The sequence below is a fragment of the Nymphalis io genome, chromosome 19 (assembly GCF_905147045.1).
Source record: "Nymphalis io chromosome 19, ilAglIoxx1.1, whole genome shotgun sequence".
Lineage (NCBI taxonomy): Eukaryota > Metazoa > Arthropoda > Insecta > Lepidoptera > Nymphalidae > Nymphalis > Nymphalis io.
In genome coordinates this window covers 2,546,541-2,564,956 of record NC_065906.1, presented here as the reverse complement: position 1 = coordinate 2,564,956, position 18,416 = coordinate 2,546,541, and the positions used below count along the sequence as shown (strand labels likewise).

The window sequence follows — 18,416 nt, the reverse complement described above, 5'->3', positions numbered from 1 at the left end:
CTGTATATACTTCACTGACCCTAATTATTTTGATCCAATAAAAAATAAATCGGTTATTCGAAATTCGAATCACGCGCGACCCTCACGCGACACCTCACTCGAGCACTTCATAGTGCCTTATTGCCTTACTTGTCACAACGCCCTTAACTACAGTGATTTCCAAACTGCTTACTGTTATATTAATCGAAAAACTTATAATCCATTGAATTGAAAATATTTTTACTTTGTTAACATTTAAAAAGCGATAAATTACTTTGAAGTATGATTGACAAGAGTTTTTTTTTAAATAGACTAGTTAAATAATAGTACAGGCATTATTGCATATTATATTGAGGGTAAGGAGTAGAAATAATTATTATATATGTTAATAAAATTATATATATTAATAAATTTTGTATGTATTGTCTATTTGTTTACCTTACAGTACAGTACAGTAACAATACACCCTGTGAATGTCCCACTGCTGGGCTAAGACCTTATCTCCTTTTTTTTAAGGAGAAGGTTATAAGGATCATATTCACCACGCTGCTGCAATGCGGGTTGGTGGAATACACCTGTGGCAGAATTTCAGTAAATTAGATACAAGCAGGTTTCCTTACAATGTTTTCCTTTACCGTCAAGTGCGAGATGAATTATAAACACAAATTGACAACATGAAAATTCAGTGGTGTTTGCCCGATTTTGAACCCACGATCATCGCGGGTTTGAACCAAAGATTCACGCATTCTAACCACTGGGCTAACTCGGCTTTTTATTGTTTACCTTAAGGGGGTTATAATTGTCTCCATTGGCGTATTAGTCCGCAAAGGCTACTTTTGCAATAATATTGTATCCCGCCATTAGCTATTATTATTTCTGTTCTACAAGACTTCAATTTAAAAAAGTATCGACAGTCCCCTGTCTCCCCTAAATCTTAAATCCATACAGGAACTTTGCTATAATATTTTGTCAAAATATATAAAAATAGAAAAATAAAAAATACGATTAAATTAATCATCCACGACACATTAAATAATTCGATGAAAGCAAAAACGTTTGAGAAGGGATGTCCGAAGTTGGGGTAAAATGTCGAAATGCTTTCCGTTCACTGTCGTTTAATACAAAAGGGGAACCAGACTGGAATGGAACAGTCAATTTTTGGAAAGGCCCTAGAACAGTGCAATAACGGAAATGGCAACTAATATATGTACCACATTTTGTATATATTTAGCATACAGGAGTGAAACTGATTTTGAAAAAAACCTCTATCGTTATTAAAATAGAATACTCAATTACTCTCAAAAATTCAATTTTCTTTATCTTTCTGTCCATGAACAAAATGGCGTCTTTAAATTAGCGCGTGTCTTTCATTTTAACAACGCCGTTGCAGGTCAAGAAAACTCTACTTAATAATCTTTTTTTAAAATACACACAGTATAAAATTACATCTTCATTTGTCTGGTGGATAGTAGGCTAGAAGTGCTTTGCGAAATCATCCTATGCATTATAAATCAGATAAAAATAATATTTAGTCAATTTGCTCATATGCCACTTCTACTCGAACTTCATTATCAACAGTTCTTTGAAATTGCCTTAGGCGTTGCACATCTGATTTTTCGGGAGCAAAATGTTAAAATTGATTTATTTACATCCTTAAAAAGTAACTCTTGTGTCGCATGTAGCAATGAAAAAAAAAACGCTGTTAGTATAATAGTTGATAACTGTAATTATGAAAATATGCATAGATCTTATAATCTGAGGTCGTACAATAAAATACTCTTTAGTATTTCATCGGACATACTTTACGACGTTACCGTTGTGATTTAGCGAAATCATAATTAGCTTAACGATATTTTAATTACCAATTATATTCTCAGTGCCATAAGGTTGAAAGTTATTTAATTCATGTGCGATGAATACAATTACAGGTGTCAAGGGAGTTATGAGAAAAGACGTTAGCACTTTGCGCTTAAGCGGTTAACTGTTTGATGTTTAGTTTCAATTCATTGAAATGTTTTGTGACTTATTATATAGATCTCATTGGTTTGTATATACAATGATGATTTTTAACTGAAAATAGCTAATTGTAACTCGAAACTCACCGCAGAAAACCTTCGTGAAATGTCAGAAAATGATATGCGACATTAACCATAATAATTAAAACATTACAAGAATAGACGCATCTAAATAGTATATCACAATAAGTCGTTTGTCAATATTTTACAGGCGAGTTTTCATTAGTGAGCTCTTAAAGAATAGAAATTCAGCACAGGATTTATTATATACGCAAGTATTTTCATGTGCTTAATTTGTGATTATAATTCATCTCGTGCTTTACGGTGAAGGAAAATATCGTGAAACCTGCATGTGTCTAATTTCACTGAAATTCTGCCACATGTGAATTCTACCAACCCGCATTGGAGCAGCGTGGTGGAATAAGATCCAAAACCTTCTCCTCAAAAAGAGGAGAGGAGGCCTTTAGCCCAGCAGTGGGACATTCAATGGCTGTTACTGTTACGGTATCTTTACGCCTAATGCTTACGCATCCTGGGGATTGGTGAATTGCTACCCTTAAGGACATCCAAACAGCCCATGAAGGATTGTGAGTTTTAGTCACCGAATAAATTAAAAGCAAATTTTTAATGCCACTTATAAAGTTATGCCTAAGTACATAAGCTTAACATTTTGTAATCCATATGTCAACTTATGTTTATGTTTGTGTGTTTAAACAAATTATTATTATGTACATTATATTATCCGATGCTAATCTGATATGATCGGAAATAGTTCATGCGCAGGTTGGACCTGCACTGACGCCGCTTATCCTTGAGAACGCAATTTATGTCTTACAATATGTTAAATGTTGAAAATTGTCATTCGATTCAAACAACAGTTTTCATTAATATACTATAAAAAGTCGTTCACTCTGCAAAATTACTTTACTTGATAAAAGTAGGTAAAGCAGTTAGGTACTAAATAAATGTATTTAAAAAAGTATATATGTATATTCAATGTAATGATCGCTAAAGCACTTTCTACCTATGTTATTGTTCGTACACTACAAAACTAATCTCACTATATTATAAATTATGGAATAGAAAAAATCCTATTTCCATTGCGTCGCGTATCCCAAAAGACGCAATTCTATCCCCCACGTGTAAGCCCCCCCAAACGACGTAAATAATACTATATTGCAGCAGTTATACGTGAAACAAATTGAGTCTCTTTGCCAATTACCGAAAAAAGAAAGGCATTTATTAAGTAGTATTTGAAGTAATATGTTTTAACCTCATCCTCTCTGCGATAAGCTGGATTATTTTTTTAAAGATAAACAAAAAAGGGGATCGGTCTGACCCGGCAAATTATCGGCCAATAGCTATCACCTCAGTACTTTGTAAGGTGATGGAACGGATTTTAAACAACCAACTGATCCATTACCTAGAAGATCACTGTCTAATTAATGATCGTCAGTACGGGTTTCGACCAAAACGGTCCACAGGTGATCTTCTAGCGTACGTAACGCACCTCTGGGGTGAAGCTATCGACAAGCATGGAGAATCGTTGGCTGTCAGCCTCGATATCTCCAAGGCTTTCGACAGGGTCTGGCACAGAAGTCTTCTCTCCAAGCTACCGGCATATGGTCTGCCTGCTCAGTTATGCACCTGGGTTGCCAGCTTCCTACACAAGCGTAGCCTTCGTGTTTTAGTAGATGGTTGCGCTTCACAATTCTATGTAGTGAATGCTGGGGTCCCCCAGGGATCTGTGCTATCTCCCACACTCTTTCTTTTGCATATCAATGATATGCTCTCTCTTGGGAACATACATTGCTATGCAGATGATAGTACAGTGCATGGTGGATACCACGGACGCGCAGTGGCTGGGCGGACGGAAACTGAGGAGAGGCGGGCGAATCTTGTCATTGAACTCGATAGGACATTAGAGCTCATCGCCAAGTGGGGTTCTGATAATCTTGTTGAGTTTAATGCCAAGGAAACACAGGTGTGCGCTCTCACAGCGAAAAAGTCACCATTTTACCCTCATCCCTCCCTCTGTGGCACACCGCTGATGATACAAAGCAAAATCGCCATGCTGGGGATGGACGTTCGCTGCGACCTTAGTCCAAGGGATTACATCGAGGCTATTATAAAAACAGCTTCACGAAAACTCGGGGTTCTGAACAAGGTGCGGCGTTTTTTCACGCCACAACAACTGTGGCTGTTATACAAAACACAGGTACGGTCTTGCGTTGAATATTGCTCGCACCTTTGGGATGGCTCCGCTAAGTACCTAATGAAGGCCTTGGACCGGTTGCAGCGACGTGCAGTACGCATTATTGGCGACGTAAAGGTCACAAACACCCTTGAACCTTTACAATTGCGTCGCGAGATAGCAGCACTGAGCGCTTTCTATCGTCTGTATCACAGCGAGTGCTCTGAGGAATTATTCTCTCTAATTCCTGCTTCCCCCTTCCTTCTTAAGTCCACGCGAGCTGGTTCTCGATGTCACCGCCTAACTGTGACATCAATTCCATCGCGCACAAAGAAATTTGGCAACTCCTTTCTTTGCCGCACTACCAAAGAATGGAATTCCTTACCAGCTCACGTGTTCCCCTCCTCTTACAACCCGGGTTCCTTCAAACGAGGCGTGAAGAGGCATCTTGCGGGCCGGCAAGGCGGGGACGGCTAGTACAGAACATTCTTCCCGACTGTACTGGCTGTCGTCGCGTTTGGACTCTACTACCACTTACCATCAGGTGGAGTAGAGTCATTTGCCATCCCGGGGCATATAAAAAAAAAAAAAAAAAACAGCTTCGTTATGGCTAGGCATTTTGTCACGTTTCATCTTCATTGCAAATAAGAAAAGTCATACTTTTAATATTTATTTTAAATTATATAATTTTTTAGATAATAATAATATCCTGGGACATTTTGCACACACGGCCATCTAATCCCAAATTAAGCTTGTACAGAACTTGTACTATGGAAACCAGACAACTGATATACTACATATACTATTTTTCTTTTGTAAATATATACTTATATAGATAATTACACCCAGACTCAGGACGAACAGACATGTTCATGCACACAAATATCTGTCCTGGGTGGGAATCGAACCCACAACCTTCGGCGTGAAAGGCAAGCATCCACCAACCACGCCAACCGGCTCGTCAAAATTATATAATTGATTTCCCTACGTTTGTTTAAAATTTACACATCTTTTTATTCATATATATTTTAAATATTTTATCATATTTCATACATATTCATATTCTTTACAATAAATTGTCTGGCTTATACTATGATGTAAAACATTTCTTTGCCGAGAAAGAAATAAAGGTAATAATCACAAATCATATAATGCTACTAGGAAACATACAATTGGTTCATTTCGCTTACCAATTATAATCCACAGAATAGCACTTATAAATTGTAAATGTTATAAGCTATAATGGAACATAGAAAGTTAATCATTATGCTTACAGGAATAAGACACTATAGTGAAAAAAATGTATATGCCTTGACGAAAATGGTCACTTCTCTCAGCTTACCAGTATTAAGAAAAGACAGGGCGGAGCAAATGTCTTACTCTAGCATAGGATTTCGACTATAAATATTATATAAATTGTAATCAGAGACGAAATATTTATATTGCTACATGTTACATACATAGCTTCGTTTAAGTTATACTCATTGATTTGTGAACAAAATAATAAGTTATAGAACTTAATAAATAACAAGCTGGTGGTCACGATCAAGCTTCTGTTAATGACAGCGCTGTGTAAGTGCTAGTTAAGGGAACAGGAGATTGGTTTTCCACGGAGATTATAATGGCTTAAGTAACTTTATAATGTCTTGAAATAAGTAACCAGTTCGAAGCGGGTTATTAACAAGATGAGTCCATATTATTATACGTATTTACTTTATACTAACGACAGTATCATCCTGTGAATGTCCCAATGTTATAATGGGCTAAGGCCTGTTTTCCCTTTTTGAGGAAAAGGTTTGGAGCTTATTTCACCACGCTGCTAAAAAGCGGGTTGGTGGAATTCACAAGTGGCTGAATATCAGTGAAATTAGACACATGCGGGTTTCCTCACGATGTTTTCACCGTCAAACTCGAGATGAATTATAATCAGAAATTAAGCACCTGAAAATTCAATGGTGCTTGCACGGGTTTTTCAACTAGCAATAATCGCACCTCGGATTAACCTCATTGGTTACGATATTGCCCCTGTGTAAAGTTGCTTGCCCGGATTTGAACCCATGAACATCAGTTAAGATTCACGCGTTCCTACCACCAGGCCATCATGGCTTTTTTATACTTACGAATGTTGGGAAAACTATACGGAATAAACAAAAATGTTAGATGAATTGTTTGTAAAGGTTATACTACCTGCATTTTAAATTTGTCGTTTTGTTTCTTTAAAATGTCATCACTGACCGATGGCAGTAGGGCTTCGTCGGGATTTCAGTTGATCAGCCGTTTAATGTATGTATTTGAATCCTATTTATACCATAATCAAAGCTTACATATGTCCTACTGCTTGGCTATGGCTTCTTCACCTTTTAATATAGTAGCATACTCCACCATGCTGCTCCAACGTGCTTTGGAACACACACGTGGCAGATTTACGTCCTACACATGCAAGTTTCCTCAGGTTATTTTCCTTCACCATCGAGAATGAGTTGAATTATTAACACAAGTTAAGCAAGTGGAAATTCAATTGTGATGCCTGTGATTGACCTCGTGATAAACGGTCAAGATTGAACTTTTGATTGATTGAATAGTCTTTTACTAATATATTTATTAGTTTTACTTATATAAAAAAAAAGAAAAAAGAAAAGTAATTATTACAAATTATCCTTGTCAAGCAACTAGACAGTAAGTTTGATTGTCAATATTGTGTATATCTGTAATTGGTACACATAGGAGATAGATGTTACTTAATTGTTTTAAATTCATAAGTATTTAATATATGTACTGCAGATGTGCCTTTTCAAATATATAAATAAATAAAATTAACTTGTTCTAACTACTGGGTTGTTTTTATTATATACAAATTTACCTTCCAAGTAATAATAATATAATAATAATGTCCTGGGACATTTTTCACACACGGCCATCTGATCCCAAATTAAGCTTGTACAGAGCATTCACCAGCCACGCCAACCGGCTCGTTAAGTAAGCTATATATACAATATATATAATACATTAAAATTGATACAGATACAAAATATGAACGATATTCTCATATTTAATCGAATGTTTTGTTCATATCGAGTTCAGTGGAAAGTGAAAAACAAATGAAAACCGATTGGGTGCGTACCGATAGATTGATTGTTTTCATCGAATTGTTTCAATCCGTTGAAGATTTATTAGACGCTGGAACAAATTGATATCGGATGCTGCGACGTTAAATTTCAATCAAGTTATTAATAACTTCCCTTTTAAAATGATTCATCGCCGATTAGCCGAATTTAAAATGTATTTTAATAATATTTAATGTTTTCTGTATTTAGTAAATATATTTTTTATATTTAATTTACTAGTGGCAGGGCTTTGTGCAAGCTCGTCTTGGTAGGTACGGGTGGTACCTACCAACTTATCAGATATTCTAAAGCAAAACAGCAGTACTTGGTATTGTTGTGTTACGGTTTGAAAGGTGAGTGAGCCTGTGTAATTACAGACACAAGGGACATAGCATCTTCGTTCCCAAGGTTGGTAGCGTATTGGCGATTTATTATATATTATTATAGGATTTAACGGATATTTAACATTTCTTACAATGCCAGTGTCTAGTTTTGTTTTGTTTTGAAAACAAGCAACTGATATGACATTTAATATAGTTTCTTGATGGAGTTCGGGCGTGTGCTTTACTTAAGTTTGTTAAAATAGTAAAATTATTAATTTTATTAATAAAAATTGGTTTAAATAACAGAGGTAGTCTGTGTTTGTATTTGTTTTTGTATATACATATCGGACAATGAATAACTTTACACTGATAACGGTGCATTGTTTCTGACCAGCTTAAATGCTTAAACTAGTAAGTCAAATTGCCGACGAATGAGAGATTCCCTGTCTGGTATTCCTTATCCCTTATTAAAGCTCTTAGAGAAAAAGTGAAATACCATAAACGATACAAAACTTACGGAAATGAAATGGATAAACTTAGTTACTCTTTGTTACAAGAACCATGTGAGGCTTTGGTAAAAGAATGTTATACTAACTATATAAATAATACACGTAATAATTTACGTCGAAATCCAAGGTATTTTTGGTATTTTATTAAAAGTAAAATGAGTAACTGTACTTCAATTCCCAATGAAATGACCCTAGGAATCGATAAAGCAGTGGGTGGGCAGGACATAGCTAACCTTTTCGCCAAGCATTTCCAAAATACATATAATTTCAGCCGTGAATACTCGGTACTGCCAACACCAGATGTTACTAATCCATATGGCAACGTTATGTCACTCAGTAAATTGTTCGTAGAAGAAGTCGACGTTTTGAGATGTCTTCAGTCTTTAAATACGAACAAATCACCCGGTCCTGATGGATTACCTCCATTATTTTTGAAAAAATGTGCAAAAAATTTGTATAAGCCCTTAACCACAATTTATAATAAGTCGTTAGAGACGGGCATATTCCCGTGGAAAAAAGCTCATTTAATACCAATCCACAAATGGAGTGATGTAGGTGATGTAACTGCTTATCGTCCTATATCATTACTATCTAATTGTGGTAAGATACTTGAGTCAATTGTGCATAGGGAAATACTAGGCCATGCACGTAAATATATAAATTGTAATCAGCACGGCTTTTTAGCAAGTAGATTAACAGCATCAAATTTAGTGTCTTATGTATAGGTAATTGCAAATGCCTTAGACAAGAAAAAAGAGGTTCATTCAATATACACTGACTTCAGAAAAGCGTTTGATGTTGTGAACCACCGGTTATTATTGAAAAAAATTGAACACATGGGCATTCATGGTTCGTTATTGAGATGGGTTGAGTCTTATCTACAAAAACGTTCACAATTAGTTAATATTTGTGGTTTTAAGTCCGCAGAAATTGAGGTAGCTTCAGGAGTCCGTCAAGGATCACATTTAGGCCCTTTACTGTTTTTAATCTTCGTAAATGATTTATGTATTAATATAAAATCGAACATCAAATTTTATGCTGATGACTTGAAAATTTATCGCGTAATAAATGATGATTTAGATAAGCTAATATTGCAAACGGATATAAACTACATTTGTGACTGGTGCCACACAAATCAAATGTACCTCAACCCCACGTTTTTACATAAAATTTTCTCGCAAGATTATTTCTGATAAGGTGACATATTATATCAATAATAATTCAACTATCCAAGAAGTAACGAGCATACGTGATCTTGGCGTTATACTTGATAGTTCACTCAGCTTTACGCTGCATCTAGATCATATAATAAAAAAGCGTCAAAACTATCTGGATTTATTAATAGACAGTTAAAGATATTTAAGCAACCGAGTGTTTCTATTCTTTTATTTAATACCTTTGTTCGAAATATCCTGGAGTATTGCAGTGTAGTGTGGAGTCCTTGCTATTAGGTGCACATAAATAGACTTGAATGTGTTCAAAGGAGATTTTTATATCACCTTTCTTACAACGATAATAAATGTCTCGAACTGAAATCGTATGCACAGAGACTGAATTTTTACAGAGCAAGCTCACTTCACACTCGAAGGAAAATAAATGATATCATCTTTCTATACAAGCTAATTCATGGACTTATTGACTCGTATTGACCTGCAACGCATACAGTTTTCCATTCCTCGCCCAAATAGTCGCATGCGATATTGTATGACCTTTGGTCTTCCTACCTCTAAAACAAATGTACTTAGCCACTCGCCTTTATACCGCATGTGTTTCTCTTATAACAGTATTCGTTTTAATTATGATATTTTTACCGACAGTTCTATAGCCTCATTGAAAAAAAGTTTAAAAAAACTGTTTCGATAGATTAAATTATTTAGCTATTAAAAAAAAACTTATAAGTTTAGGTCTTTGTTGCTGTCAGAGACTAGACGCTTTTTTCGCGCTTAATCAAAAACGCATGTCGTGTAATCATCAAGGGAAATGTAATCATTTATTTTTTTTGATTGTCATTTTGTTTTGTAGACCTATGAACATAAAATAAAAAATAAAAAAACTATAAGCTTATTTTAAATTTAATCCAAATCCGTCTAGCCGTTTTTGCGTTATTAATTAACAAAATGTGTGTTTGTTACATACAATACTTGTACATACAACATGTACATACAAAAATTCACATGTATAACAAATAAGATTAAAATAATCTGGAGTCCGACTTCGTTGGTTTTCATTCATATATAAATAACACACACACAAAATGCATAAGAAATATGTAATAATAATAATATCGTGGGACATTATTCACACAAGGCCATCTGATCCCAAATTAAGCAGAGCGTGTACTATGGAAACCAGACGACTGATGTATACTTTTCTTTTGTAAATACATACTTATATAGATAATTACACCCAGACTCAGGACAAACATACATGTTCTTGCACACAAATGTCTGTCCTGGGTGGGAATCGAACCCACAACCTTCGGCAGGGCAAGTATCTACCAGCTACGTCGACCGGCTCGCTAAATGTGTATATGTGTGTGTCTGTATGTGTAATTGTTCTCTATTATAACTATTTCATGTTTATAAATAAAAATTATAATAATTATTATTCACTGTGCTTTTATTCCAAGGACAAGTGGAACTTTACACTTAATTTAAAATTTAAACGACGATTATAATACGATTGTTAGGAAAGTAAAATTATATTATGATTTTGGTTTTTAATTTAACATTATCGGCCTTATTTATAAAAGTTAGCAATTGTATAGTTAATATCAGTGTATAACTACACTGATTTCACTCTTTCTGCCATTATTGATTTAACATTCGAATGAAGAAGACAGCATTGTTTAACTAACTACTCGTTTGAAAACGTGTATAAGTAGCTTTTTCATCCAAAATGGCGTTGTGTATAGAACAACATCCTTATCATAGATTGTGTGTTAGAAATCGATTAAGAACCTTTCGTGTAACATCTTTTTTTTTGCTAATTAATAGATGAAAAAATCGTAACGTACTTACCATTCTGACACATGTGTACACATTTACACTTGAGTAAAATGTTGGAAAAACCTATTCAACTTCTTCTCAAGAGGAGATAGACTTTGGTCAGCAGTGGGATACTTACGGTGTTTATTTTTATCTTCAATCACTTGTTTCCTGTTCGTTATAAGTATGTGTATTTAAAATATAAAGATAATAGACTATATTACTAGAGCCATAAATACGTTCTATCGTGGCTTAGCGTAACCTGAGGGTTCTTACCTGACCCTTTTGTTTTATATTTCGGTGGGGGAGATGGAATTACAACGCCATTTATCTTTTATGGCACGATTCAAGGGAATGTGCACTTGATTTGAGTTTTGTTAAGGTTTCCTGTGATACATGGGTCAATGAACTTTAAGCAACAAAATTTTGCATTGGTATTTTTTTATATAATATAAGTAAACGGTAATATGGACCACCGATGGTAAGGTCACCACAGCCATAGACCAACCATTCCTTACATTACCAATACGCCACCATTATGCGAAATATAGTTAATATAGCATGAATTAAAATTATTAATGACATCCTATAAAGAATAATAAAACCCTTATTATCTGAATAAATTAAGAGTTACTTAGTCCGTTGCGAGTCTTCTACAACATCACAAGGTATTCACTTCCAAGGGTTTTAAGTGTTAAGCCCGCTGGGGTCCGGAATTAGCACATTTTAAAGTAGGTTTTCGACCCACTCTCATTTTCTATGCAAAGCCTTTGAGCTTTGGAAATAAGGTGGGGATTGACTATTTTTTATACAGTAGTGCAGGTAAGAGTAACATAGTTAATATTAATATAGTTTATAATCAGAGTAACACAGCTTACTGTAAATTGAAATCAAAGTTTAATTTATATAAATTAGCACAACATGTTATAAAGACCTTCTTTTAATTATAATTATGTAATTACCTACTACCAAAGTATTGTTTACAAGTTTAATTATTATTATTTTTACATTACTTATTTATAATTAGATTAATATTATATTACTTTCACGAGATTATTAATATTACAGAAACGACGAACTACCTGCATAATAAATTGTAAACATTTCAAATGTATGTGACTGTTTTTGTCTTTTTGAGGAATAATTGTTTATAAATTGAATTTATAGAAGTAGAATTTATCAAACGATTGACATTCATTCAGTAAGTGAACGACCGGGTCGAAACATGGAATCTTTTATAGAATATCCGTTTTATTTTTTTTCCAATAAATATGTGTTCTGCGTGAATAATTTGAGTACAATTTCTTATAAACTTCAAAGCCTAGCTAAAGCTATATTCTTCTGTAAATGCTATGTGCAAGCCCGTCTGGGTAGGTATCACCCGCTCATCATTTATTCTACCTCTAAACATAAAATACCAGTTTTGTTGTGTTCAGTTTGAAGATTTACAGGTACAAGAGACAAAATGTAGTTCCCAAGGTTGGTGGCGCGTTGGCGATATAAGTAATGGTTAATATTTCTTACATCGCCAGTCTATTGATATTTTAACATCAGGTGGCCCATTTTCTCCTTGCCTACCTATTTATACTCACTCTAACTACCTATTTATACTCAAGCTAACTCAACAGCTTGAGATACATATACATTATACATATATATGTATATTTGTTTTGATTGCTTACAACAATTTTATAACAAGAGGATACCATATTGTATTGCTAGGGTTTTTTTATAGTATAGGTAGGCGGACGAGCATATGGGCCACCTGATGGTAAGTGGTCACCAACGCCCATAGACATTGGCATTTTAAGAAATGTTAACCGTTGCTTACATCGCTAATGCGCTACCAATCTTGGGAATTAAGATGTTATATACATAATAGTTAACTATGACGGTATAAGTACATAGACGCTTTAAGTACTATTGTTCAAATACTTGCTGCTAATATGGATGCCGCACGGTAACTTGAGGAGCTTAACTGTTTAAATTCGGTTCTCTCTGCTTCAGTAAACGCTTCCGTCTATCTAGTAGCTAACTTATAAGACTGCAAATACTGTGGTTCCAGATTCAAATTCAACTTTTTGTTTTATAGAATAGGAAGGTGGACGAGGATATGGGCCACCTAGTGGTAAGTAGCCACCAACGCCCATAGACATTGGCAATGTAAAAAATGTTAAGCGCTTACATCGCCAATGTGCCACCAACCTTAGGAACTAAGATGTTATGTCCCTTGTGCCTGTAATTAAACTGGCTCACTCACCCTTCAAACTGAACCACAACAATACCAAGTACTGCTGTTTTGCGTTAGAATATCTGATCAGTGGGTGGTACCTACCCAGACGAGCTTGCACAAAGCCCTACCACCACTTCAAGTCAATCAGGAGTTATGTTGAGATTGTTAGTTAAATAACTTTCAATTACCACATTTTTCTAAATTACTAGTTGTCATTTTTACACTCCATTGCCTCGGATGTTTCAGTGCAAATCTCAAAAGGACAATAATTCTTTGAATCATTTAATGTTTATGTACTTCGTTAGTCTAATCATGATAAAAACGTTGTCATGGATACAGAAATGGACATAGGGTACATAAAACCTCTCCCTACACGTTAGCGAAGTCGCAGGCAGATGATAGTATTGTAAGAAATTGATTTGTTTTCAATTAAGTTATAGTATTTTTAATTTATAATAAGTAGTAGTAATCCGGTATGACAATACATTTAAAGGCTGATCATCCGTCAGCCTTTAAATGTCTTTATGATGATTAAATTTTAATTTTTTTAAAAAGTTCTTGGCTGTTTACATGTTTATGTTTGCCTGTAAAATGTTTAAAATAAGCTGTTTATATTTTCAAACATTACCTATTTTTTCATACGATCTAACATGTCATGCTTTTTACCTGATATGTGTTTGTTGGAACAAATAAGGTGAAGACATAAGCGGGTGAACGTGTCGTGCAACATTTTGAAACATTTTGAATTTAAAATGAACATTTTAAGTCACTATACATATCATGGTACCTTCAGCATTGACGTTTTAGCTTTAAAAGATAATCTATAACCCTAAAAACATATTTTTATTTATGATGATCGGTCGAGTTAACGTAACAAACAAAAAACTCACTTTTGCATTTATAATATCAGTAAGGATTTCAAATTGAAATCAACACATTGAAATATTAGAGTGAACTTATATAATTTCCCATTTCATTTCATTTCCTACAAAAAAAATTATTTATATACCCAAAGGTTTGAAATTGAAAATAAATATCAATTGAGATCGATTCGTAACATTGTGTGCAAGTTTCATCTCGAAGCGACGCAGCTTCGCGATGAATAGAGATCTATATGAACTGCATTTGTATTAATAAGGATTGTAGACCACACACACGGTAAGCTATTACATGTATTTAGCTTATCACAATAAAAAATAACTTTACAATCTTAAAAGTACACTAACAATATAAACATGAAAGTAACTTTGTCTGCCTGGTTTCACGGCTAGAGACGAAAATATCTTTAGTATTCGTCTATTATTGTTTCGGATTTCAAATTCAGAATTCAGTTATCATATTATTTGTTTATTTATTAAGGATCACCAACAAAGGATACACACGAGCACATTACATAGTGGAATAATATTTTACAATATATGTGCTCCTTCAATTAAAGGAGACCACAGCAAGCACATATAATGACTAAGCAGAAATTAAAAAAAATTATAAACTAAATGTTACATAGTGGTACTCAATAAAACAGAAACTATAAAAAAGATAAACAATGGTTAAACTAAGACTAAATTGTGCGAATGTTAATTAAGAAATTATAAAAACATATAACGTGAAAAAATAATTTAAATAAACCTTAGCAAATTATGCAAAGGTTTTATTTGTCAAATAATTTTTATATTTTTTTAAATTGATGTCATTTTACTAGTATTCGTCCAGTGGTTCAGTTCGAAGAAAATTTTTATTGAAAAATCGAGAAAAACGTATATGAGTTTGTCCGTTTCGAACACTTTTTTCCTACTCTTATTTTCATTTTTTCTATCGACCCCTGAAGCAATTAAATAGCAAAACAAAAAAAGGTTGACAAATAGAATAGACATATCTTTATGCAATAATGTGACATGCGACATTGACCATAATAATTATAACATTTCAAGAATATTCGCATCAAAATAGTATATCACCATAAGTCGCTCGTCAACGATTCACGGTAGATAATGAAATGAGTTCATACATTTATTACCGGTGGTAGAGCTTTGTGCAAGCTCGTCTGGGTAGGTACCACCCACTAAACAGATATTCTACCGCAAAACAGCAGTACTTGATATTGTTGTGTTCCGGTTTGAAGGGTGAGTGAGCCAGTGTAATTACAGGCACAAGGGGGGACATAACATCTTAGTTCCCAAGGTTGATGGCGCATTGGTGATATAAGCGATGGTTAACATTTCTTACAATGCCAATGTCTATGGGCGTTGGTGACAACTTACCATCAGGTGGCCCATATGCTCGTCCGCCTTCCTATTCTATAAAAAAAAAAATACATACACTGCAGAAGTTTGTCTTTTTGCATGTATGACGTTGTTTCCTAACATCATTTTATTAAACGTAGTTTTTTAAATTGAACGCTCATTGGCCGCCTATCACATCATCGTAGTTGCTACCAATTAATGACCATACAGATTAAATCGAAATTAGTGGAAAGGCTTTGTGGAAGCGCGTTTGGGTAGGTATCACACACTCATAAATTATTTTACTGCTAAACAACACTAATTTGTGGTTTGGACCTGGTTTGAAACGTGAGTGAACCAGTGTAATTATATACAAAAGAGACATTACTTCTCAGTTCTAAAAGCGCCAATATCTAATCTAGCCCGTATAAATAATAATAAAATATATAAAAATAGCTTTGTTAGCTAACAAAAGCAACGTGTAAGCGATAACTTATATCGCTGCTTGGTTAACATACTCAACGAGAAAGCAGCAACTTTACGACATAAACAGCTAACATCTGCTTTGTCTTATTGAATTTCGAACTCAATATTACCTTCCACTGCTCACTTATTCATTCAGACGCCGAAGAATATACACGTTATTGTAATACTTGATTTCGAAGAAGACATTAACATAAAGAAAATAATAGTTTTAACACATTAGTAACACTTGTTATGCTCAGCTATTTTTGGTTCCAATTCAATTTTAAATAATATTGTTTGTTACGCTTTCATTAAAGGACAAAGGAAGCTTAATAGCTATACTCCTCTTCACACGTGGTTGAAGTAGCAGGCTTAAACAAGACTTACATAAATGATTACTTACCATCAGGTGGCCCATCTACCGATCTACCTAACTATATTATAAAAATGTAGGTACCACCGTTACTGGTGGTAGGGCTTTGTGCAAGCTCGTCTGGGTAGGTACCACCCACTCATCAAATATACTACCGCAAAACAGCAGTACTTGGTATTGTAGTGTTCCGGTTTGAAGGGTGAGTGAGCAAGTGTAATTACAGGCACGAGGGAAATATCATCTTAGTGCCCAAGGTTGGTGGCGCAATGGTGATGTAAGCGATGTTTATCATTTCTTACATTGCCAATGTCTATCGGTGTTGGTAGTCACTTACCATCAGGTGGCTGATATGCTCGTCCGCCTACCTATAATATAAAAAAAAACTAAAAAAATTCAAATTTAAATCCAGGAAGAGCGCGTTTAATATTTTAATGGTGATGCCCGATTCGGACCGGTTGAACGGTCATTCTCAATGTTGACTAACCAACTGTGCTGAAGCGTATTCGCAAGCACAAGTGCACGACAGATTAGACGGAACAACTTTGTGGGCTTTTTCAACTTCCAAAGGCTAAGGATTTCATCGAAAAGAAAACTCAATAGTGTACATAATCGAGCCGGGATTTGAGCCATATAATAATAATAATAATAATAATATTCTGGGACATTTTTCACACACGGCCATCTGATCCCAAATTAAGCTTGTATAAAGCTTGTGCTATGGAAACCAGACAACTGATATACTACATATACTACTTTTCTTTTGTAAATACATACTTATATAGAAAATTACACCCAGACTCAGGACAAACAGACATGCTCATGCACACAATTGTCTGTCCTAGGTGGGAATCGAACCCACAACCTTCGGCGTGAAAAGGCAAGTATCTGCCAACCACGCCAACCGGCTCGTCATCATATGAGGTAGTGCTACCAAGAACATACATATGTTGTAATATATATTGTATATTTATAAAAAAAACTGTCATGTTCATTTACCTACACTTATTGTAATTGTTCTTATATATTATTACATATTGAGTTGAAGTGAATGTAAAGCATGTATTAGATGTATTTTATATACAATTGTTCTAGATCCATATATATAAATATATATTTTTTATGTTTTAAAATACGCTATCGAACTTAATGACCCAAAAAAGAAGTTTGAACTTGACCGACCCGTAACAGCCTCTGAATGTCCCACTGCTGGGCTATAGGCCTCCTCTCTTCTTTTTGAGGAAAAGGTTTGGAGCTTATTCCACCACACTGCTCCAATGCGGATTGGTGGAATACACATGTGGCAGAATTTCAGTAAAATTAGCCACATGCAGGTTTCCTCATGATGTTTTCCCTCACCCTAAAGCACGAGATGAATTATAATCACAAATTAAGCAAATGAAAATTCAGTAGAGAACCCACGATCGTCGGTTAAGATTCACGCGTTCTTACCATTGGGTTATCTCGGCTCATATCCCATTGGGTATTTATCATAATGGGTATCCATTGATATCAATCAGATTTGTTATAGAATTATACGTGTATATTTTCCGATTACTATTGGTAATGTTTACACTTATATCACCTCATCCATAATGTAATTATTGGTTAAGATAAAAGCAAGTATGATCGTTTCTTGTGAATTTTCTCACCAATATCGTCTTGGAGTTCCGTTTAATCTATTTTCATGCCATAATTCCTCGGTCAAAAAGAATCCTTTGCTCAAAGAATACCGCTAAAATGAAGCATCCCGTTCAAAAGGAGTACACTCAAAGGAAAAACTGAAAATAATATAAAATTTTCAACGAAAAAAAAAATACTGTGGGGCGTATTTTAAAATGGTTCAATTATTTTTAGCGTCGGTCGAGTCTTTGTTAACTAGCTTTCTACGCTTTGTATGAACACAATCGTGTTTGAATAGAATGTGGTTTTCGGTACTTTTGCTTTTAGCGTCAATGGGATTTTATATGGAAATTGATTTAATTCTCTGAGGACCTCATTTTTGTTCGGATGTA

General features: G+C 34.6%; 1 pseudogene; it reads right to left on the bottom strand.

Moving 5' to 3' along the window:
- Positions 1 to 6,103: 6,103 nt before the first annotated feature.
- On the bottom strand, positions 6,104 to 6,225 carry LOC126776233 (U4 spliceosomal RNA; annotated as a pseudogene).
- Positions 6,226 to 18,416: the final 12,191 nt, after the last annotated feature.